Genomic DNA, 26,002 nt, shown 5'->3' with positions numbered 1-26,002 from the left:
ACTGTCTTCATCTAGTAGGTTGTTAATAGAAAGGTTGTGCAGAAGCATTTTATTTTGAGGTAGTCTTGATAGTTTATTTTTGCTTTTTTTCCCCTTGCCTTAGGAGACATAGCTAGAAAAATGTTACTATGACTGTCAGAGAAATTACTGCCTGTGCTCTCTTCTAGGATTCTTATGGTTTCAGGTCTCACATTAGGTCTATAATCCATTTTGATTTTTTTTGTGTGTGTGTATGGTGTAAGAAAGTGATGAAGTTTCATTCTTATGTATGTAGCTGTCTAGTTTTCCCACCAGTGTTGAAGAGACTTTTTCCCATTGCATATTCTTGCCCTCCTTGTCCTAGATTAATTGAACATACAATCATGGGTTTATTTCTGGACTCTCTATTGTGTTCTCTTGATCTGAGTGTTTATTTTTGTGTTGTACTATACTGTTTTTGGTTACTATAGCTTTGTAGTATATATTAAAATCTGGGATTGTGATGTTTCCTTCCTATTTTGTTCTTTTTCTTTAAAAAATTTTTTTTTAAAAGTGTCTTATTTATTTTTGAGAGAGAGAGAGAGAGAGAGACAGCTTGAACAGGGGAGAGTCAGAGAGAGAAGGCGACACAGAATCTGAAGCAGGCTCCAGGCTCTGAACTGTCAGCACAGAGCCCAATATGGGGCTCGAACCCACGAGCTCTGAGATCGTGACCTAAGCTGAAGTCGGACGCTTAACCGACTGAGCCAGCCAGGCGTCCCTGTTCTTCTTTTTCAAGGTTGCTGTGACAACTCAGGGTCTTTAATGATTCCATACAAATTTTAGGATTATTGTTCTAGTTCTGTGAAAAATGCTGTTTGTATATTCATAGGGATTGTATTAGGTCTGCAGATTGCTTTAGATGGTGTGGACACTTTAACAGTATTTGTTCTTCCAATACATGACCGTGGAATATCTTTCCATTTTTGTCATCTTCAGTTTCTTTCATCATTGTTTTATAGTTTTCAGAGTATAGGTCTTTCACCTCGTTGGTTAAGTTTATTCCTAGGTATTTTGTTACCTGTTATTTTGTTAATTTCTTTTTCTTCTACTTCTTTATTAGTATATAGAAATGCAACAGATTTCTGTACGTTGATTTTGTATCCTGCAATGTGACTCAATTTATCAGTTCTTGTAGTTTTTTGGTGCAGGCTTTAGGGTTGTCTATATAGAATATCGTGTTATCTGCAAATAGTGAAAGTTTTACCTCTGTACCAATTTAGATGCCTTTTATTTCTTTTTCTTGCTGTAGCTAGGACTTCCAGTACTATGTTGAATAATGTAGTGAGAGTGGACATCTATTAACTTTTTAAAAATCTTAAACTGCCCTTTCTTCATAGCAACCACACTTGGCCGTGACATATTACCTTTTTATATACTGGTGAATTCAAGCTGCTAAAGCAATGTTTAGAATTTTTGCATGTATATTAATGAAGGATATTTGTCCATAGTTTTCTTGCAGTGTTTTTATTTGGTTTTGGTATCTGAGTAATGCTGACCTCATAGAAATAGTTGGGAAATATTACCTTCTCTTAAACTTTCTGAAAGAGTTTATGAAGGATTGATATTACTTCTTAAATATTTGGTAGAATTAACCATTGATGCCATCTGGGCGGTTACTTTTCTTCATGGTAAGTTTTTAGTCTTACAAATTCAATCACTTTTGTAGACCTAGATCTACTCAAGTTTTTGGTTTGTCTTATTAATAAGTTATAGTGGTTCTTGTTTTTCAAAGAAATTTTAAAGTATCATGTTGCTGAGTTTATTGGCATAGAGTTCATAATATTCCTTTATTTTTATAATAAATATAAAGTCTCTAGTGACATCACTTCTCTTATTTCTTTTTATATTTCCTGATCTGTCTAGTTTGAGAGGCATTCCTTTTATAGATCTCAGAAAACCTGCTTTTGAGTTTTTTTCCTTTGTTTTTTGTTTTGTTTTTGCCTTTGTTCTTTGTTTTTAGTTTTCTAATTTTTTGTTTTTACCTTTGATCTTTATTGTTTTCTTTCTTTCTTCCTTTTTTTTTTTTTTAGAATTTACTTATTTCTGGGGCGCCTGGGTGGCTCAGTTGGTTGAGAATCCAATTCTTAATTTTGCCTCAGGTCATGATCGTTATGATCAAGCCCTTCTTTGGGCTTCACACTGAACATGGAGCCTACTTAAGATTCTCTCTCTTTTCTCTTTCTCTCCCTGTGCCCCCTCCCCCATTGGCTATCTCTCTAAAAATTAAAAAATGTATATATTTTCAAGCAATCTCTACACCCAACGTGGGGCTCAGACCCACAAGTCTGAGATCTAAGGTCGCATGCTCTTCTGACTGAGCCAGCCAGGTACCCCAATCTTTATTTTCTTTTTTCTGTTTGCAGTGGATATTATTTGCTTCTATTTTTCTAGTTTCTTTTGTTAAAAATTGAAAAAAATTTTAATGTTTTTTATTTATTTTTGAGAGACAGAGAGAGACAGCGCTAGCAGGGGAGGGTGAGAGAGAGAGATACGGGATCCAAAGTAGGCTCCAGGCTCTGAGCTAGCTGTCAGCACAGAGCCCAACGCGGGGCTCAAACCCATGAACTGTGAGATCATGACCTGAGCCGAAGCCGGATGCTTAACCAACTGAGCCACCTAGGCGCCCCTAAAATTTTTTTAAATGTTTATTTATTTTGAGAGACAGCGCATGAGCAGGGAGGGGCAGAGAGAGAGAGGGAGACACAGAATCTGAAGCAGGCTCCAGGCTTTGAACTGTCAGCACAGGGCCTGATGAACTCATGAGCTGTGAGATCATGACCTGAACTGAAGTCAGATGCTCAACCGACTGAGCCACCAAGGCACCCTATTTTTCTACTTTCTTAAGGTGGAAGTTAAGGTTGACTTGAGACTGTTCTTTTAGTGCTGTGATTTTTCCCCCTGAATACTATTTTAACAGCATCCCACAAATTTTCTTATGTTGCATCTTCATTTTCTGTGTTCAAAATATATTCTAATTTCCTTTGTGATATCTGTTTTGAACTGTGTTAATTTCCATGTATTTTGGTATTCTAATTGAATACATTGTATTTAAATGACATACTTTGTCAGACTTGAATCCTTTGTATTTTGTGGAATTTCGTTTTATGGCCCAGAATATGGGATATCTTTGTAAATGTTCTTAGATAATGCCCTTATGTCAAATTGGAAAACTTTAGCCATTATTCCAATTTTTAAAAAATATCTGTTCCCACTTTGTATATTCCACTTTGCATGGTGTTAAGTTGCTTGGTGTTATCCAACAGTTCATTGATGCTGTTTTTATTATTTTTACTTTTTTTCTGTTTTATTTTAGATTGTTCTTATTGACGTGTCTTCAAGTTCACTAATCTTTTCTTTTATGAATCTAATCTGCCACCAGTTCCATCGTGTGTGTGTGTGTGTGTGTGTGTGTGTGTGTGTGTGTGTGTGTGTTTTGTTTTGCTTTGTTTAAGTAATCTCTGTGCCCAAAGTTAGGCTTTAACTCATGATGCCTAGATCAAGAGTCCCATGCTGTATGAACTAAGCCAGCCAGGTGCCCCTCCATTGTGTTTTTAATATGAGATATTGTAACTTTCATCTCTGCAAGTTTTACTTGAATCTCTTTTATATCTTCCAGGTCTGTACTTAATTTTTTGTACATAAGGAATACAGTGATTACAACTGTTTTAATGTTCTTGTCTCCTGATTTTCACATCTGTGTCAAGTCTGAGTTGGTTTCAAGAGATTGATTTTTCTTCTTCTTATGAGTCATTTTCCTGCCTTTTTGCATGCCTTTCCAATCTTTGATTAGGTGTCAGACATTAATTTTAACTTGTTTGGTGCTGATTATTTTTATGTTTCTGTAAATATTCTTGATTTTTCTGCTGGGACAAAATTAAATTACTTTGCAATTGTGTGATCTTTTTGAGTCTTGCTTTTAACATTTGTTAGTAGGGAACAGGGAAGTGTAGTCTAGGGCAATTAATCTCCACTGCTGAGGCAAAGCTTTTTTGAGTGCTCTACCTAGCACCCTATGAATTCTGAGATTTTGCAGCCTGACCAGTTGAAGGAAATAGGCATTCTTCCCTCCCTGTTGGGGTGCCTAGTGCTATTTTGCCTAATTCTTTTGGGTGATTCTTTTTCCAACCTCATAGTTTTCTTACACCTGTGAGGAATATTCTGCTGAATACTCAGTGACACCCCTCAGCCATCTGTGTGATTGTTTCTCTTCTCTTCATTACTGTATCTTTTGAGCTTATCTGCCTTGATCTTCCTGGGCTCTCAGCTCTTGCTTTTAAACTCTTGGTATTTGTCAGGGTCTGCCTGGGTTCCTACTTTCTGTACTGTGGCCTGGAAACATTCTCAAGGCAGTAAGATGGGGCAGTGGTAAGGTTTACCTACTCGTCCCTCAGGGATTTATTGTCCTTTATTGCCTGACTTTTAGTTTCTTTTCTTAAAAAAAACAATTTTTTTTTATATTTATTCATTTTTGAAGACAGAACACGAGTCGGAGGGGCAGGGAGGGAGAGGGAGACACAGAATCTGAGGCAGGCTCTAGACTCTGAGTGCAGGGCTCAAACTTCTGAACTTTGAGATCATGATCTGAAATGAAATCGGATGCTTAACTGATTGAGCCACCCAGGTGCCCCTGACATTCAGTTTCTTAAACACTGTTGTCGGCTGTGTTTTGTCTGTTAGCTTTTCTTTCTTTCTTTTTGTTGGTTTCAGGTGGTCTGGTAAATCAGATCCGATCCATGTTACTTTATTTAGTTGGAAGTAGAAGTCTGGTACTCACTCTTGATTTGTCTATAGTAGTTTCTTGAGGTTTGACTTTTTGCTATAGAGCATTAGACTATTACCTCTATATCCCTAAAGGTTTATGTGTTTGGATGCCAAAAAGCTTATTTTTAAATCTGCTTATTGGGAAAATGGAGATTTACTTTACATTTGGGATCTCCTTATATTTTGGCATATTCTGGCGTGCTCAGGTTGTCTTCCATAATGCCTAGTAAAATTAATTACATAAACAAAATGCCCAGTATGTGTTTGTGGATTCAGTCAGTAATAAGTTAGTTTCTAAAGGGTTAGACCCTTACAGTATTCTGACATACCATTCTAATCCTTTGTACTCTATGTAGCAATTCTTTCAACTGTTGAAAGATCTAATAAGTTCCTGTTATATTATTGTGTTAATCAATAATTTGTTCTTAGTGGTAAATGAACTGGAAGGTCTACCTGTAGTTCCTCTGTTCGTCAGGAAACAAAATATAAGGATCCTTCTGATAATAGATTTTAAAATGTCTCTATTAGGATAAAATCTTTTTTTTTAATGTTCTTTTTTAATTGTAACACCAACTCAGGAAGCTATCCCATTGCTGTGAGGAAGGCATTCATTTGTTGACAGAAATTCTGATACTCTGGTATAAGCTTTTTCTAAGAACACGAATATCTTGTTATAAGACTAATCATTTCATAGGAAGACCCTCCAGTGGGGTTGAGTTATCATCCTGTGAGATGCTTGTGAGACTTGTAAGAAAGACTCCTACCTGTTTGGCCAGACAGACACCCACCAGCTCCTCTGACCTAGATGGAGCTCCAGTGGAAATTTTACTATGGATGCTTGGTTTCAAGTCTGATTCCCTTGTAATCCAACATTGCTGTAATTAATGGTCGTCAGCAGTTCTTTAAAATAAGCTTGCTAGTTTTATTTTTTATCATTGTCTAAAGACTTTTGTAACATGAGGTTATTGTTTTCGAAGAATATGTTTTTATTGTGTATATGTATGAACATTACTTTGAATACAAAATAATGACAAAATTCCTAAATTCCAAGTCCCACTTTTCATTTCTTTTAATTATTGCTGTGTCCTTTTTGAAAAATTTTGAGGGAGTGGAGTATGGAGCAGACCGATCTGTCAATTGTTTTGTTCTACCTTCCTGGTGCCCTGTTAATTTTACCTTGCTTGCCAAGTTTAATGAGCATATTGGTAGTAGCAGTTTCTCTGATATTTCTGTGTCAGCCTTGTATGTAAATTTGTAATTTTGAGAAGTAGATAAATTAAGAATAATTATATGTCAGGTATAGTAAAAATATTTTTAAAAATTTCGTAATGTTTATTTATCATTGAGAGAGAGAAAGAGAGAGAGACAGAGCATGAGCATGGGCAGAGAAAGAGACACACACACAGAATCTGAAGCAAACTCCAGGCTCTGAGCTGTCAGCTAGAGCCCGATGCGGGGCTCAAACCCACAAACTGCCCAAGATCATGACCTGAAGTTAGTTGCTTAACCGACTGAGGCACCCAGGTGCCCCTCAAAAATTTTTTCTTAAGAATTAATATACTGTGTTTATTAAATAGCCAAATAAAAAAGGCTACAAATTGAATATTTCTAATTGAATCATCCATTTCAGATTATATTACATAGGCTTCTAGCTTTGCCAGTTCTGTTTGGTTAGGGTTTCTTTTTGTCTGAAGTGAGAAGTTTAATCTGACCATTCATCTTGGTAGAGTGATGCATCTATTTCCCACCAGTTGTCTTATAAATATGTCTTTGGTAGAGGTGTGCATACTTTAAGAAATTAAAGCTAATAAGTGCCTACCACTTTTTTCTCAAGCAGAAATAAAAACAAAAACCCTTGGGAAGGAGGAGATTTAAGATTGTAAATGTTAAGCAATGTTATGTAGGTCTGGCTTTTTTATGGAGTAAATGTTTATTAAAATGAATTTTTGAGATTGTAGAATCTCATTGATTAAAAAAGCTTATAAATTATCTGATGTTATCTGATGAGATTAAAAGTAAATGTGGTATTACTTCTTTGGTAATTTAGGAAACAGTCGTTTTTAAGAGATGTATGCTAAAATATTTTGTGTATAGCCTTCATGGAGTGGAAGTAGATTGTTGGTAGTAGAGAGAATCAGGTGGCAGAATTCCAGCTCTTACATAGTCTGTTGCTGCTGAGTTGTTATATTATATTTTAAATGCTGTGTTTAAGTCGTGTGGATTTTAGTAATAGAATTGTAAAGTTAATGCAAGTCTCTATTTGGCATCCTCTCGAGAGACCTCTTATTTGGAGACCCTTTATTTTTCTACTAATGATATTCAGTGCCTCAACCAGAGGACCTTTGGTTCTACATACTAGTAACTAATAAGTTTTCCTAATGTCTTAGCTTGTAATGGCTTCAGAGGTTACCTTTTTGCAACAGGAATGAATTTTTGCAGGTGGAAAAATTATTTTAGGATAGGTACATTCCCATTTTCTCTTAAATCATACCAGTACGTTGCCATTTATTCTGTTTGTGGGTGATGTTGAACTGGTTGATTACCAAATTCATTAAATCAAAGACATATTTACACTTAGATGTTTCATAACTGATACTTCCATTTTATCAGCCTTTCATCTCTTAAAGTTCTCATGTAACTTCTGTATCAAATAGTTTAATAACGAAATGAAGATTAGAAGCAAACTACATGGAGAACAAGATATTATACACCTATTGTTTTCACTGATTTTTTTCCTTTCTCTTCTCACTGTTTCAGCTATCACCTCTATGCAGATAATTCCAAAATCTGAATTATTGTTATGACCCTCCAATTGTTCCTTGGAGATTGCCCCATTTGGATGTCTTAAAGTTATCAAAAGTGCAGCTCAGCTCATTGTCTTTTCCTTTAAACTAGTCTTGTAGTACATTGTCCTAAATATGTCAACAGTGCCATCATGTCCCTAGTCACTCAGGAAAATCATTAAGTTACTATACACATTTATGAGAATGTTTTAATAGTATTTGTTCATCTATTAATTCAGTAAACATTTCTTGAACTACTACCATATACAAGGAACTGGAGGTACATAAAGAAGACAGCTGCCAAGGAATTTGTAATAATGTTGGGTAGAGACAAGTAAAACACTGTGCAACTGAGTACTAAGCACTGTGGCTAATGTTCCCACAGAGAGGGGGAGGCACCTTCCTAAGGATGCAGTGCAGGGAGGAAAATAGGAGAAGCTTGAGTTAACATTTTTTAAAGACCACGTGTTTGTACAATAATGTCAGCTTGTTCAGAGGCATGACTTCTTTTTCAGGAAATAATTTGGCAGTATATGAAGCTTTAAAGAATGATGCATTCCTTTGATGCAGCAACCTAAAGAAATTATCTGATATTGAGAAAAATCTTTATATATAAAAGATTTGTTTGTATAAATCTTTTTATTTTGATTTAATTGTGGGTTCACATACAGTTTAAAGAATAATGGATCTTGTATACCATTTACTCAGTTTCCCTAGTAGTAACATCTTCCAGAACTATAATGTGATGTCGCAACCAGGGTATTGATAATGATACAGTCAAGATACAGAATAATTTTGTCACACTAGGATCTGTTATTGTGTTGACCTTTTGTAGTCCTCTATTCTGTGACATCCCTGACCCGTGGCAACCACGAACATATTCTCCATTTATATATTTTTATAACTTCAAGGATGTTATATAAATGGAATAATTCTGTCTGTGACCTTTTAGGATTGGCTTTTTCCAATCCCTGAGATGCACCCAAGTTGTTGTATATATTACTAGTTTGTTCCTGTTTACTGTTGAGTTATATTCCGAGATATGGATGCACACAGTTTGTTTAACCATTCACCCCCTGAAGGACAGCTGGATTATTTTCAGTTTTTGGCTGTTATGAATAAAGCTGCTGTGAACATTCATGTGTAGTTTTGTGTGAACCTTAGTTTTCATTTTTCTGGGATGAATGCTCAGGAGTTCAGTAGGTTGGTTGTACGCTAGTGTGTTTTTAGTTTTTTAAGAAACTGCCAACCTCTTCCATAGTAGCTGCACCATTTTACATTCCTGCCAGTACTTAGAAGTACCAAAGATGTATTTGTTATTTCCAAAAATAACAAAACAAGGGGCTCCTGGGTGGCTCAGTCAATTAAGTGTCCGACTTTGGTTTGGGTTATGATCTTGCGATTCATCAGTTCAAGCCCTGCGTTAGGCTCTCTGCTGCCAGTGCAGAGTCTGCTTGGGACTTTCTTTCTCCTTCTCTCTGCCTTCCCCACCTCAAAAATAAACAAACATTAAAAATAAAATAAAGTAAAATAGGGGCACCTGGGTGGCTCAGTTAATTAAGTGTCCGACTTTGGCTGAGATCATGATCTCAAGGTTTATGACTTTGAAGCCACACTTCAGAACCTCTGTTCCCCCTCTCTCTGCTCACTCATGTTCTCTCTCTCTCTGGAAAACAAGAAGTTACCAAAAAAAAAATTATTAAAAAATAAAATAAAGGGGCGCCTGGATGGCTCAGTCGGTTAAGCGTCCGGCTTTGGCTCAGGTCATGATCTCATGGTTCGTGGGTTTGAGCCCTGCGTCGGGCTCTGTGCTGATAGCTAGCTCAGAGCCTGGAGCCTGCTTCACATTCTGTGTCTCCCTCTCTCTTTGACCCTCCCCTAGTCCCACTGTCTCTCCCTATCTCTCAAACATAAAAAAATAAAAATAATAAAAATAATAAAATAACATCAATATCTATCAAAAATGGAATAATCAAGTATTGATTATATATCTGTATCATAGAATACGCTGGAGGTCATTAGATATTTTTATATAGTGTTTTTTATTGTTTAAAAAAATTTTTTTAATGTTTATTTAATTTTGAGAGAGAGTAACAGAGCAGGAATGGGGGAGGAGCAGAAAGAGAGACACAGAATTGGAAGCAGACTCCAGGCTCGGAGCTGTGTGCTGACAGCCCAATGTGGGGCTCCAACCCATGAACCATAAGATCATGACCTTATCCGAAGTTGGCTGCTTAACTGACTGAGCCACCCAGGCATCCCAGTGTTTTTTTTATTATTATTGGAAAATGATTATCTTCAGTAAAAAAGCAGAATCTAAAACACTATTACCTCAAGCAATAAGTGCGTGGAAAATAGAAAAATAGATCATAATTAATAATTTGAATAAAGAATGTTTATGATAAGTATATCTTGAAGGATATTTATATTTACTTTGATTCTTCTGCCACTCCTAATAGCTCATGGTACCATTTAGGAACAAAAGAGGGAGAAAATATATTCTTTCCTAATGAATGCTTGATTATGGTACTGTCAAAGAGTTTGGGATATTCACTGTCAAGGGCAACAAATTACTTTTAATTAAAGTCAATATAACAACCATAAGAATACCTAATCCTGTGATTTATTGCTACAGTCAGGGTACCTGATGCAGCCTATTTTTCCTATCATACCACCATAGGAATATATAAATGTCCTCATTCTTTAAAGTTCTTTTCTTTTCTCCATACATAGGTGTATATATACATACATATAGACTATAACGGACTTAGAACTATAGCTCTGAACTGAGGACTCTTGCTTATTTTTCTGTTCGACAGCTCCAGCCTTCATTTCCTGTGATTTTCAACACCCTTTTTGCTTCTGCCAGTTCAGTCCTTCTCCTGGAAGTTCTTCTCTCCATTTTTTAGCCTGCGACCCCATTTACCACAAAACTGTTTTGTATTTTCCATTATGGGTAAATAGAATTGTCTGTCTTGCAGACCCCACTTTCTGGGCACCCTTTTCACTAGATGCCAGTATTTAATATTAAATAAATTTAAAAAATAATTTCTTACTTTTGATTAAATACTATTGTTGTAATCACCATTCTTCTGTTTTTATTGAAAATGTATTATGTTGAATCATGTGAAACTGATGTAGTGGTGGAATATGGCAATTTCATATTCTTCAGATGAGTATTTCTTTCAGCCTTAGGGGTTAAATACCCTTACTACGGTATCCTGAGAACTCAGCCACGCAAGCTGTAGATTGTTGCTTCAGTGCAAAAACGAGTACTGAGTTTTAAACAACAATTCTGTCACTCTGTTTTGGGGGATATAGAACATTTTTATTTTGTGGTTTAGTATCTAGCCTTTTGTAGTGTTCACCTTGGTATATGCATATTTTTCAACAGTAATGCTTCTAAGTGTCATTCACTGCATTCTGCCTCTGTGTTTAATCTGCCAGTGTTCAAATAGGATTGCAGAGTCCCTGAATTATAGAGTTCTTTTAAACTAAAGCTATCTATGGGAAGAACTGAAGAGACATAAGAAATGTAAACCCCAAACAATGCAGCATAGCTCTGAGAGCTGTCATGGGAGAATGCTTCACCTTGTGCTGCTGTCATTACAGAGCTAAGGCCTTGGGCCAGTCGATCTTTCCTTGTTGGCTCTGTGTTGGGACAACCTGGAGAATTTTAAAAAGCTGATGCCCAGGAATAGTGATTAAATTGGGGCCCAGGCAACTGTATTTTTAAAAGCCCCGCTCCATGATTCTAATGGTGAGCATAGGTAGAGAGCCTCTGTTTTGGACCAATTGTGAAAGCATAGTCAGGTCAGAAATATCTACTGACTCAGAAAAATCACTGTAAGGACTCAAAGGCTAATCTTGGTGTAGTATGGGAAATACACCTGGATTTTTAAAATTATTTTTCCCCCTGTAAGTTACAGCTAAAGAGGTAGCTGTTAAAATGGTCATTTTCTTTTTCTCTTTTTTCTTATTTTTTTAATGGTCATTTTCAACAAGAATAGCGATGTATCTATCTTTAATGGAGTTTAGAAAAGTATAAATGAAGTTTTTGTGACGGATGAGGCTAAATTAAAGCATGGTGATAAGACAGGTCATCAAGACTACCAGCAGCAGCAGTGATAAGTCATGTTGATGGCAGTTACACTTGGTAAGATGTGATGAGAATGTCACATTATCTCTGTGGTCTTCCTCCATAAAACCTATAACCCAACCTAATAGTGAGAAAAGCAGACAAATGCCAACTGTGGGTTGTTTTGCAAAATACCTAATCAGTACTCAAAGCTGACAAGGTCATCAAAAACAAGGAAAATCTGAGAAACTTGTAACCAAGAGGAGCCTAAGGAGACATAACAACTAAATGTAATGTGCTATCCTGGATGGGACCCTAGAATGGAAAACAAGTAAAAAGTAATCCGAATAAAAATACAGGTTTTAATTAATGATAAGGAATCAGTATTGGGTCATTAATTTTGACAAATGTACCATACTAATGTAAGATGTTACTTTAATAGAGGGATCTGGTATGAGGCACATAGGAATTCTTTTATCATCACGAGTGTTTCTGTGAACCTTAAGCTATTCTCACCCTAACCGGTAATTTAGTGAAAACAATGCCTTGAGACTTAAGATATCATGCTGATGAACGTATGATTTCTAGCTAGCTGTATTTATTAGCCCCATGACAGGTTATGGATATGTCAGTCCAAATCCATCACTCCTAATAGAAAAGCAGCATAGATTCACACCATAAAGAGTAGAAGAGTAATATTATATCTTTATAATTTAGAGCACATTCCAGTGTTGTATACTATTTCTACCACCCCACCCCACCCCCCAAAAAAAGAAGAAAAGAAGAAAGGTAAAACTGAAAGGAAGAAAGGCAAGAGGAAAAGTAGAAAGAAAAGAAAGGAAAGAGAAAGCACATTGGCTGGCCTATATGCCTGTGTATTTCGAAGGTTGTAGGGATAAAACCAAAACCTAAATAAGATGTAAAAGATGTTAGGTTGTTATTTGTACCTGATGTTGGAGTAATTCGCAAGGTTATAAGCAGTGATAAATTAAGTTTAGCTTTTGCAGCAAAAGTATATGAGTTGACAGATATTAAGCAGTGAAAGTAAATTTTAGGTTTCTGTGGAAAGAAACTAGTGACAGCCATAAGATTTTTTTGGCTGTGAAAACAAATGTTGAAAGGCATGTTAGAAATGTTTACATTGTCGTGTAGGGGAGTACAAGTGGCTAAAATGGACTGGGCTTTTTGTAAATGGGGTAAGTTGACAGTTTTTTAGATGTAATGTTTTTGTTGTGTATGAAATTAATGATCTGTCAATGAGTGAAGTGATTTTATGTTGCAAAAGTAGTGTAATATTTTTTATCTACAATTTCTTGATAAGGTCTTTCATTTACCTTTCTCATGTTTGACCATCATATTCTTGATATTATATGGTCCTTGTTTCTTTGCCTTTTGCTGTGATGTAATTTGTTTTTCCCTTAGCCTGGGGTGTATCTTGATCTTCAGAATAACCAGGCATGCTATTTACATGAAACAGATAAGCATACACATGTAAATCTTCATTGATTCTCTGAGAGGTGGTGTGTGTTTCTTCCTTTTTCTTTTAAAAAATATTTATTTATTTATTTTTTGGCTGGCAGCCTTAATAATGTTTTCATAAAATATGATGGATTTATAAATCTGTTTAACATGCCTTTCCCTTTTTGTCTTAGTGCTTTGCTTCTAAGTTGCAGATGCAGTGGCTGAACAATACGCTGTGTGGTGTGACAGGTAAATTTCCCAATTTACCTGCCGTAATAGTGTGCTGTGTAATGCTATTCAATCATCTCTGAATTTCACTTGCCTGATTAGTTGAGTGAAGCAGATTTTCAATTTAAATGTAACTTCATCTGCTTGATTAAAAATGTAACAGAACATTATCTGCTGCAAATAAATTTCAGTGGAAGAGATGATTTTGCCTGTTTAAAAATAACATCTGTTTATATTGGCTGGAAGCAGACGATTAATACTTCTCTAATTTCGAGGTTTACCAGTCCAGCTCACCTGTCTCTTTGCATGGATAGTTGAAATTGATGGCTGTCGAGTATAAACATTTACCTGTTGATGTTTAGTTGATGGATTTCTTTTTTAAGGATAATACAGAATCCCATCATTGGGCATTCATTTATTTGCTGCTCATCAAGATGATTGACAGTTTTGCCAACAACATGGAAAAAGGATCTTCCTTCATGATGCATACGAGAAAAATTTTACCCCTCAGTGATGAGTGCCCTACAGAAAAACAGATTTTTGTGAATTCTTTTTCATAGTGGTATATATTTGAATTCTGAGTTTAGAGTCCATGAGTATAAATTTAAGTCAAGTGTATATAGTAAATGAGAGTAGGTAGCACTCTGTTTCTTCACCTGATTATGTGTGTAGGCTGTAAGGACAAGCAGGGAGAAAGATAGGAAAACCCACAACGGTTATTTTTCCCCCAGCGCTTAGCATAGTGTTAGGCACGTAGTAGACCACTCAGTAAATATTTATTGAATTTGACATAAATATCAGGCTGAGGGTATATATGATATCCTACAAATGTAACAAACTAGATTTAATTGGCTTAAATAAGTAGTTTAAAATCATAGCAAAAAGAAAATATAGAAAAAGAATTTGTACTCTTTTTTTTAATGAAAACTTTTCTTTAGGAATTTATTAGAAGTGCCTTTTAAAATGCAGAACTCTCCTATAAATATCCTCTAGAAAAAAGACAGTGTTCATTGTTAAATTTCCTAATAAGTAAAATTGAGTGAAAAAATAATTGTAAAAAATTCTAACGCTAGGAAAACAGCAGTACAATTTGGTGGGTTTTAGTATATTTAGTACATAGTGTAAAACAGTGTTTGTTTTTCAAAAATGGGGATAGTTCCCCAATTTCAAAAAATACTGTCTTCTTTTTTTGAATGCTGTATTTATTTTGGTAGCTTATTCTGAACATGTTACTTATTTATAAAGGAATAATTTTGTATTATTTTGGTAACACTTTTGTTCTTTGTCATAAAGCAAACAAAAATATTATTGGTGTGAAAGTTACTGAATTGGTATATTGGAAACTCTTGTTTTGATTGTAAAATTTAGGGGTTGTAGGCTATTATATATAATTTAAATCAAAACTCTATAGTTTATATTTTTCAGGAAAATATTTGAGGAGATGTGTATCAAAATACTTTCAATCAACTAATCAAGAGAAGTAATTAATCTTTCCTCCCAAACATAAATTATAAATTTTAACCTCTAATCCATTTTGCTGATTTGGACATTTTGGATTATTTGGTTTTTTATTTACAAAAAGTAAATATTTGGGAGTTGAATTTGAATCTTTTCAGATCCGTCAGGTTAATCCTGGATATTTAGCAGAAATTTTATCTTTGATGACTTAGGAGAATAGCCCAAACTGTAAAAATGCACAGATGCTTAAATCTAAGCACATACATTATAACATTGTAACAGATAACTTTAATCTTCCTTGATATTTCAGTTAAATGTGAGATATGTAGGTTTTTAAAAACTGGGTGAGGTTAACAAAGAAAATTAGAATATTTTATATTATAGCTTTCTTTGTTATTACTTGTCCTTTGTATTTATTCATAGTTTGCCAAAGGTAGATGATGGTTCTTTTCTGTTTTAGTTGTTCAGATGATATTTAATGAAAAAGATTGAACTTAGCAGGGTCTATACCTAAAGAACGTGTTACTACTTGAAATTGTAACAGTCTTTAGGGTCTTCAGAGATTTGCTTTAAAATAAACATTAATTATAGCTTTGTCACAAATTTTAAAAGGGAGTAAAATGACAACAGATGTTTACAGCAGCATTATTTATAATAGTCAGGACATGGAACTAATCCAGGTGTCCATCAGTTGATGAATAGATCAATAAATTGTAGTATACTTGTACAGTGGAGTATTATTCAGCCATAAAAAGGCATTAAGTACTGATACATGCTGCAACATGCATAAACTCTAAAACTTCATGCTAAGTGCAAGAAGTTAGGCTTAAACGACTACATATTCTATGATTTGATTTATTTGATTTGAATATATTGCAAACCACTGAATTTAAAAGGGTAACTTTTTTTTAATGTGTGTTTATTTTGAGAGCGAGAGAGAGTGTGTGAGCTGTCAGCACAGAGCCTGACACGGGTTCAAACTCATGAATGTGAAATCATGTCCTGAGCCCTAGTCAGATGCCCCAAAAGGATAACTTTTATGGTATGTGAATTATATCTCAGTTAAAAAGGGGGTGGGGTGAAATATATAAATTGCTGGTTTATAGAGAGATTATTACCGGAAGAGCTTGTCATTGTTCATTTTCTTCAGTATGTAAAAGTGTAACCTGGAACTGAAATGGGCTGGCAGATTGAGGTTGGCCTTTTGAGATATTATTTTTTATAATTATAAAAGAATTTTATAAAGTGTTCGACTTCAGCTCAGGTGATGATCTTACAGTTTGTGGGTTTGAGCCCCACGTTGGATCACTGCTGTCAGCCTGTCAGCGTGGAGCCTGCTTAGGATCCTCTGTCCACTCACCTCCAGCCCCTCCCCTGCTCATGCTCTCCTCTCAAAGGATAAATAAAATATTATTCAAAAAAAAAAGAACTTGATTAAAAAAAATTATAAAATTGTTGGGGTGCGTGAGTTGCTCAGTTGGTTAAGAGTCTGATGCTTGGTTTCTGCTCAGGTCATGATCTCAAACTTCATAAGTTTGAGCCCTACATAAGGCTCCTCGCTGACAGCAGGGAACTGGCTTGGGATTCTCTTTCCCTCTCTCTCCCATTCCCCCGCTTGATCTATCTCTGAAAATAAGTAAGTTTTGAATATAAAAAAATAATTCTAAAAAAGAAGTTATAAAATTGTTGGGGCACCTAGGTGGCTCAGTCAGTTAAGCATCTGACTCTTGATTTCAGCTCAGGTCATGGGCTCACAGTTCATGGGTTTGAGCCCTGTGTGGGGGTCTACGCTGATAGTGCTGAGCCTGTTTGGGGTTCTCTGTCTTTGTGTCTCTCTAACCCTTCCCTGCTCGCTGTCTCTCTCTCTCTCAAAATAAATAAACAAACATTGAAAATTTTCAAATTGCAATTATCAGTCTTTTATAAAACCTTAAGAATTGGATTTTAATTTTATTAATTATAGAGGCATATTTTATCTTTATGTTATAGTTTCATATTAGTGCTAGCTTTACTTACATGTTTTTATATATCATTTAAAGATTTATAGTTAGGTATAGAAATTTTAAAGAAATTTAAAGGCTTTGTGGAGAATCAGGCTTTCTGGAAATCCTGCTATTATCTCATTATCTGCGAGGTTTCAGCGTATTCATTTCAGTTTGAGAGACTGACAACTTTTCAGGTAGATTGTAGATACTATGTTAAGTTATAGAAACTTGCTCTGCTGGAAATATTTAAGAAAGTAAGAGTAATTTTATACTAAAATTAATGTAGAAATTTATGAAATATATATATATACACTAAGTTATGTTGATTAAAAACTTTTCTGAGTACTTTTTGCATTAAAAATCTTACATTAGCATTAGGTTTGTAAGATGTTGATATGACCAAAATTAGGCATATCTAAAATTTAATGAAGAACAGTACAATGTGTACCCTTTGAAATTGTGAGAAAATTCATTTTGTGATGCAGAGGAGAGGATAGATATTTGAATATAAAATAACACTTCGACTTTCAAAATCAATCCACTGTAAAATATGGTTGCCTTATAGGTCAGTCATACTGCATTGTGTGCTCTATTATTTGAAGTGTGATTTGTTTTCAACCTGCTGCAGAAATCCTGTTCCTTCGGTTACATTTTAGGGCTGCTATGTGAGTTCATTGCTGGGTTGACTCTAGCTTTTTAGGGTTGGGTCCCATAAGGTGTTCTTAGTAACTTGCTTTCACAACTTTTGCTTTTATATTCAACTGAAACAAAAAAAAAATGTTGACATTTGAAGTGTTTTGACCTATAAAAATAGCAGTGTTGTATGGTTCAACCAAATCGTCATTTGTTTCAGATTACTAAGTGTAGGAGTATAATTTCTATATGAATATTAAATACTTATCATACTTTTCTGAGCACCTTATGTGTATTAATTCATTTTATCCTCACAGCAACCCAGTGAATTTTTACCATTATCATCTCATTTATACATGAAGAAGGAAGTCTGAAGAGGTAGTATCCCTAAGTAAAAGGGAGGCTCAGGATTTCGGCCCAAGTAGTCTTACTCCGAAGCCAATAGTTTACCGACAATGTTAGGTTTCCTTCTACTCTGCTCTAGCCTCTTCTTTACCTTCTGGTAGTTTTGTAAATTAAAGCCTGATTCTTTCTCTTGCCTTGAGCCAGCCCTTCTTCTTTCCCTACCCAGTGTTAGTTAAGTTTTGGACTTATATTGTGTTGTATTTGTTTTCTAATTGTGTCTTATTCAAATGTGTTTTGTAACTATGGGAATAGATACTTAAAGAGTCTTTCAGCAGAATTTACTGATGTTCACACTTGTACATATTATTTTGTAAATTTCAGAAGCCTTCTGTGGTTTGTGTCTGTTCAGCTAACACTGAGTGCTTTTGTGTCAGATCTTACTGTCTAGCAACTTAATATGTGCAATAATGTTGTTAACTGAATTGATAAATCTTGGAATCAACTTTGTGTCATCTGAAGATTCAGATAATGTTTTGATCACGGGTAAAGTGAGTTTCCTGTTTTATTCAGTTCATAATGGCAGTTTTTCAAGTTCCCATTATTGGCTCCATCAAGGCAACAAGCACTCGGAAAATTAGAGCAAGGTCTCTTACTCATGCTGAATCCCTTGCTACCTCTCTTTGTGGAATTCTCTTCTGTACTTGGTATTAGAAGGGAAATAGTATCAATACCCTAAAGAAGGCAGTGTGATATGACATTATATGTAAGTCACCAGAGTATATCCAAACGCTGAAAAGTATGTAGTCTGGGGGCCTCTGGGTGGCTTAGTTGGTTAAGCATCTGACTCTTGGTTTTGGCTCAGGTCATAATCTCATGATTTATGAGTTCAAGCCCTGCCTCTGCACTGTCAGTGCAGAGCCTGCTTGGGATTCTCTTTCTCTCTTTCTCTCTTCCCTGCCCCTGTCCCCACTCACATGGCCACAGTCTCTCTCTCTCAAAATAAATAAATAAAACTTAAAAAAAACCTGTCGTCTGTTGCAGTGGCATATGAATCTGGATTGCTAATGGTGCATTTGGTACAGAGTGCATTTACAAATATCAGATTCTCGGACAGATAAATATCTGAGTTGTTTTGTAGGTTTCTTACATCATATAGAGTGACTGTGGAGTAGACCTCTTGGGCCCAAGCAGCCTGAAATATTGCTTAAGGGAGTAAGCTAAAACTGAAGGGTTCATTTTAAAATATAGAAAAGCTGAGATAGTTGAATAATTTTTGAGTTTGCAAATGAACTTCATTGAATTACTATTTGTACTAGCTTTTTTTTTTGCGTATAAAGCTGTCTAGTGTTAGATTATCAGTAGTTTCGTAATAGAGACCATTAACATAGTAATGGGTGAGGAAATGAGTTCTCCTGCTATTTTTGGTATGCCAGAACCCAGGGAAGCAGCCATCTTAGATAAAACTTTAGTTTTACTGTTTACACTTTTGCTGTTAGATATTTTTGTTACATATAGCTAAATAAACATTTAATTTAAAAGCTAGAAAAATGAATTATGAGTAAATATAACTTAGTCAAAAATTTCCATTATGAGGTACATAAGAGGAGAAGTAATTGAAGGGGATAAATGAGTGAAGATTGAGGTTAAAGTGACCTATGCATAAAGTGTTTAAAACTGGTTGTGTAAACAGGTATATTCTTTAACTTAGGTAATCTTTTATAAATATTTTATCGTAAAGCTTAGAAATAGCAGTATAAAAGATTATCAGTTTATGGTCTTCAAGATATTGATTGTTTTCCCAGTGAGCACCTGATGTCAGATGCCGTGGTCTTGAGTCAATCCTCTTTCCTAATTAATCCTCAGCTGTTGACATTTTCCCTCTTGGCTTCAAGGATACCTCCTATCTTGGTTTTTCTACCTCATTGGCCATCCCAAGAATTTTTTGGTTAGTTCAATGCTTCTGTGGGAAATGCTTGATCCAGAGTAGGGCTTATAAAGCTTGTTTGTCTTTATAAATCTTGATTCTGCTGCTCATTATGTGAGCTTGGGCAAATTACCTTCTTGTGCCTCAGTTTCCTGATCTACAAAATGGAGGCTTATTATGAGGATTAACTAGCTTAATATATATAAATATATATAGTAAAGCTTTTAGAATAGTATTTGGTGCATACTGTAAGTGTTAGCTATTGCTGTTGTCTTTCTGACCATTAAACATTATTGGCCTAAGGTCTTGATCTTTAGGCCTTTTCTTATATATTATTTACTCCAAGATCTTTTAATTTTGGTGGCTTTCCTCTGAAGGCCAGACTATTTCCTCTTGGCTTTTTTTTTTCAGCTTTATTGAGGTATATTTGACACTCCAGTATTTAATAGACATCTTAAGAAATCACATGTAGGGGCGCCTCGCTGGCTAAGTTGGTAGAACACGCAACTCTTGATCTTGCGGTTCTAAGTTTGAGCCCCATGTTGCATGTAGAGACTACTTAATGTATTTTTTTAATGTTTATTTATTTATTGAGAGAGAGAGGAAAAGCATGTGACGGGGAGGGGAAGAGAGAGAGGGAGATAGATTTCCAAGCCTGGTCTATGGTCTCAGCGCAGAGCCTGAGATGTGGGGCTCGATCTCCCAAACCATGAGATCTGAGCTGGAGCCAAGAGTTGTACGCTTAACCAACGAAGCCACCCAGGCACCCCTTAAAATAAAATCTTGAAAAAAAAAGTTACATCTGAGGTCTTGATTTGGCTTTCCTCTTTCCTCCTCCTACCCTAAACTTTTAACTTAGCAAATGGAAATTCTATTTTTCCAGTTGCCAAATAACACTGGAGTCATCTCTCTTCTTTCTCACAGACTGCATATTCAGTTCATCAGTATAAACAGTTAGTTTTGGAATGTATCTAGAATCTGATCCTCCAGTAACCATACTGGATGGGTATCAGCTCTTGATGGATTGTTGCAATAGCCTTCCAACTGTTCTTTCTGCAGATATTTTTGTCTTATTATATTTTGATCTCCATAATGCAGTCACAGAATCCCTTTTGTCAGGTCATATGACTTCTTTAAAATTTTTTTAAATTTATTTTTATTTATTTATTTATTTATTTTTAATGTTTTATTTATTTTTGATACAGGAGACAGAGCATGAGAAGGGGAGGGTCAGAAAGAGGGAGACACAGAATCTGAAACAGGCTCCAAGCTCTGAGCTAGCTGTCAGCACAGAGCCCGACGTGGGGCTCGAACCCACAAACATGAGATCTGACCTGAGCCGAAGTCGGAGGCTTAACCAACTGAGCCACCCAGGCGCCCCTAAAATTTTTTTTTTTAATTATTTTTGAGGCATGTGGTGAGGCAGGGAAAGAAGGAGACACAGAATTTGAAGTAGGTTCCAGATTCTGAGCCATCATCACAGAGCCTGATGTGGAGCTCAAATTCACTAACTATGAGATCATGACTTGAGCTGAGGTCTGACGCTTAACCCACGGAGCCACCCAGGTGCCCTTGTCATGTGACTTCTTTACTCAGAATCTTCCAGTGAATTCTTACCTTACATGGTAAAATTCAGAAGTCTTATTTTGTTTTGTTTTTAATATTGTATCTTAATTTAATTTAATTTTAGAGAGACAGAGCATGAGCAGGGGAAGAGGAGGGGAGAGAGAGAGAGAATATTGTATTATTATATTTAATAATTGTAAATGTAAATTACAATTGTATAATTGTAATATTATAATTAATATTTATTGTCAAATTGGTTTCCATACAACACTCAGTGCTCATCCCAACAAGTGCCTTCCTCAATGCCCATCACCCACTTTCCCCTTAGAAAATCGTAAGCAGGCTCCACACTTAGTGCAGAGCCTGACACAGGGCTTGAGCCCTCAACCCTGGGATCATGACCAGAGCTGACATCAAGAGTTAGATGCTTAATCGGCTGAGCCACTCAGGTGTCCCCGGAATCCTTACTTTGAACTACAAGGCCTGATTTGCCTTCATGTCTAGAGGCAGCCTGATCCCAGCTATCTTGTCTGTCTTTCCTCCTACTGTTTTTCTGCCAAACTGGTCTCCTTCTTCTTTCTAGGATGCACATGCATTCTTCTGCTTCAGAGGCTGAAAATTTTTTTCCAGAGTTAATGCCCAGGTTATTTCACATTACAATTTATAAGATAATTCTTTACATATAATGAAGTTATTGTGCATTCAGAGTATGGATATCTCTGTGGATACATCTGAAAGACACATGCTAAGACATCTCCAAGGGATATTTGATACAGATGGCTGCCTTTTTCTAGTGCACCTGGAACCCAGGATACAGAAAGAGTACACAGTCTACAGCAGGACTGAAGCACCCTGGGCCCCTTCCTGGATGCTCTCAAAAAACAAACAGCAAGTTGCTTAGTCAAGTCATTGTACTTCATGTAATAAGTGGGAAAACAAAGAGAAACACAGAAACACATGCTCAAAAACGCACAGGCACTCACACAAAAATGTCTTCTTATAATGTCTTGCAGCTCACGTACTTCAGGTCTCTCAAATGTCACTCTCAGATAAATCTTTCATGACCACTGTATTTTAAATACTAGTGTCATCCTCTTCATCTCTTTACATCGCTTTATTATTTTTTCTCAGTATTTTCTATCACCAGACATTTTGTATCTCTGATGACTCTTTCCCCACTTCCTTCTCCCCTCCCCTATGGTCTTCTACCTTCCAGAAGTGTGCTGGATGGTACTTTTTATTCTTTGTCATATCCCTAACACCTAATATAATGCCTAGTATAGAGCTCAGTAAATTATTTCTTGGATGAATAAATGAGTGACTGGACATGGGTTACTGAAAAAAGAAGGCACCGATACCTTGGGATGTGTTTAGGTTACATAGCATATTCCAATATAGAGGAAACCAGATTCTCTGAGTGTTGCCAAGTCAGTTTTATGGCATAGTTCCTTAGGGCCATGCTAGGTTGTATTAGGTCTATCTTTCAGATTTTCTGCAAGTTTCTAGGTGTCTGAGTACACCTTAGACTTCAGAACACCTGCTAAGTGGCTATTTCTGCGTATATTGTTACTGACCTGCTGGGCTCTTAGTATGTGGTGTCACCTTGGACCAGGCTTTAAAAGTTGGCCTGTATTTCAGGAGGCAGCTGGCAGAGATGAGGCTGACAGTTTCTACAGGTCACGGGAGACATGTACAGGTTGTCAGTCAAGGTCCTTTAGTGTATCTTTTAGTCTTAAAAAGAACTTTCACTAGTAAATGTTCAGGCATTTGATCATGTGTCATCATTTAGGAATTTGAGCATCCACCATCATTTGGAAACTCACTCAATATCTGCTATTCCAGGTATTTCATTTGATCTGGTGTCAAATGACATAATGATTTGAATATCAGGTTACAGTTTGGAGCTTTTAAATAAGTAAATTGATTTATTGTTTTGTATCTAATAAAAATCTTTTTCCTATTTTCCTTAAGAGCTTATATTAGTTTCCTGGGGTTGCTAGGATGGGCTGTAAATTTGATGGCTCAAATAGCAGTTTATTCTCTCACAGTTCTAGGTGCTAGGAATCTGAAATCAGGGTTGCTTCTGGAGGCTGAGGGAGTCCTATTCATGTCTGTCTTTTAATTCCTTGGTGTTCCTCGGCTTGTAGATGCTTCACTCCAATCTCTGTCTTCAGGTGGCGTTCTCCTACCTATTTGTGGTCTCGAATTTCCCTTTCCTTTCCCTTATGAGGTCACTAGTCATTCACTTAAGGCCCCCTCCCCAAAATCCATGATAATCTTATCTCAGCTGTTTAACTAAATTTTCTCTGGAATGACCATATTTCCAAACAGGCTCATTTACAGGAACTATGATAGGACTTGGATAGATGTTTTCTGAGGTAGGCGCACTGATATTCCGTGCACCACAGGGAATACTTGGTCATTCATGTATCTCATTTTTTAAAGTTTCATTCAATTTGCTTAACATCTTATCCAGTAAATGTGTTGGTGTGTTTTTTACTGATACGTGGAAAATAATATTTTGGAGGTTGTGTTTTCCCACGCTACTTCACTCCCATTACTAAGAAAGATGAACTCTTGCCCTTTAATGGTAGGATTTGGGGCAGAAAAGAATTTTTTTTTCTAAGTATATTTATTTTGAGAGACAGCGCAGAGAGAGAAGGAGAGAGAGAATCCCAGGCAGGCACCATGCTGTCAGCACGAAGCCTGATGTGGGGCTCGAACTCAGGAACTGTGAGATCTTGGCATGAGCTGAAACCAAGAGTAGACACTCAACTGTCTGAGCCACCCAGGTGCCCCAGAATCTTTTTCATTAAATGCTTGCTATCATTTTTTTTCAGGGTATTAAAAATTTGATCTAAACATACATACACATGGTCAGTTTCATACTGTTTATTTTTACTTTTTAAATTTTCTTTCTCTGTCCTACCTCTTGTGGATAGCATGTGAATAAATCTTGAAATTTGGGGCAGGAGAAGTGGGAAACGTTAATCCACTTCTAAGGCTGACATCATCTTGAAAATAACTGATTCTGAGGATGAGCAGAATATCTTTTATGTAATAGTTATGAGAGATAGATTTTCATAAACTTTTATCCAAAGTAAATAGATTCATACATTCAGTATAAAGGGTGCTATGAAAATGTAAAGTTCATTAATATGCTGTATATTTTTATCCCCTTGAATGTAATTTAGAGATTATATACTGTAATAGGATTTATGACATTATACTGTTTAATCTTTAGGGTGTTACAAACACCTCAGGGACAGTTGGCAGTAACTGAAGTTTGCCTGCATTTTAAGAATGTATTAGTATTACAGAATGTCATGAGTTATACTTTAAAATAAATAAAATTTGTACTCCTAGACTATTTACAGATTCAAAGACATTTTTTTCTGCAGGCCAAGAATAAAATCTTTAAGAACTACCAAGATGAATTAAAGATGAAATGATTTATTTCTAAGGTTAGGCCTTAATTAATACATGGGGGATGATCTTGGCATTTCTTCAAAGTATTTGTTTGTGTATCTGAGTTTGCACCTTCTCAGAAACCTAACTGGGATTTATAAAATGGAACAATCTCTTTTCTCCAATTTGGCACTCAAAAGGAGCTCTGGCTTATAAAAGGTAAGTGTATTTTTCTCAGGAATAGCTTACCATTTTAAAGTAAGATGGCAAAAACAATGGCTCAGGGAACTTTGTGCTTTTTTCTTTGTATACAATAAACACATTGATATAAAATGTGTACATTATTTCAGTCTTTAAACCACTGCGTTTTTTGGTTTGTTTTAAATCCATTGTCTATCAGTTCTTTTATGTTGGGTTTGAATAGTTTAGATTATAAACTTAAAAAAGGGCAAAGCATTTATCTTTCAGCTTGTGTCTGGACGTATCATGCACAAGTAGGTACTTTCATGCCGTTTGATGTCACTGTTTCCACTTCAGGAGAAGAGAGGATCAGTGGAAAGAAATGAGAAAGATGGAATTTTAAGATCTAGGAAATCATATTTTTCACACAGTTGCTCTTTAAAAGATGCCGGTGGTAGTTTTACAGTCTTCTTGTCCTATTTTGAGTTGGGAGTTGTTTGATAATATTTTTTGTCTTATGTATTGTATCTACGTACATTGAAATTGCTGTCAGACACTATTAGACCTTTTGCTTTCTGTTCTCAAACATATTTTAAAGACCTCAGCAGGATAAAGGACTAGTACTATTTCTTTTGCCCATCTTTCATCCGTAAATTCAGGGTTTTGGCTTTTTTTTTTTACTTTTTATTTTAGACAGAGTGTAAGTAAAGGAGAGGGGCAGGCTCTGTGCTCAGTGCAGAGCCTGACACCTGACACGGGGTTTGATCCCGTAACTGTGGGATCAAGACCTCACCTGACTGAGCCCAATCTAGGTGCTTCCTAAATTCAAGTTTTATTCTGGTGTTGTATTTTTTCTCTCTCAACCTTTAGCAGTGCTTTTGGAGTAGATCTGTTGGCAGTGAATTCTCTTAGTTTTCCTTCATCCGCAAATATTTTACTCTCATTTCATGAAGGGTATTTCCCCTGAGTATGGAATTCCGGTTAACAATTCTTTTCTGTCAGTGCTTAAAAATGTTGTTCTACTTCTTTCCGGCCTCTGTGGTTTCTGATGAGAAATTCTCAGTCATTCCAATTTTGTTTCCCTATAAGTAAAGCAAGTAAGGTTGAAAATTTGAGTTTTCAAGCTACTGTTTCCTCAAATATTTTTTCCGCACCACATTTTCTTTTTCTT

At 35.9% G+C, this 26,002-nt stretch overlaps 1 protein-coding gene across 4 annotated transcripts in view; it reads left to right on the top strand.

The window, feature by feature from the left end:
* Positions 1-26,002, top strand: part of ZCCHC7 (zinc finger CCHC-type containing 7) — a 250,822-nt gene that overhangs the window by 44,469 nt on the left and 180,351 nt on the right. The window lies entirely within an intron of this gene.

This window comes from Suricata suricatta, chromosome 13 (genome assembly GCF_006229205.1).
Source record: "Suricata suricatta isolate VVHF042 chromosome 13, meerkat_22Aug2017_6uvM2_HiC, whole genome shotgun sequence".
Lineage (NCBI taxonomy): Eukaryota > Metazoa > Chordata > Mammalia > Carnivora > Herpestidae > Suricata > Suricata suricatta.
The sequence above is the reverse complement of the archived record's forward strand: the minus strand, read 5'-3'. Positions and strand labels throughout refer to the sequence as shown.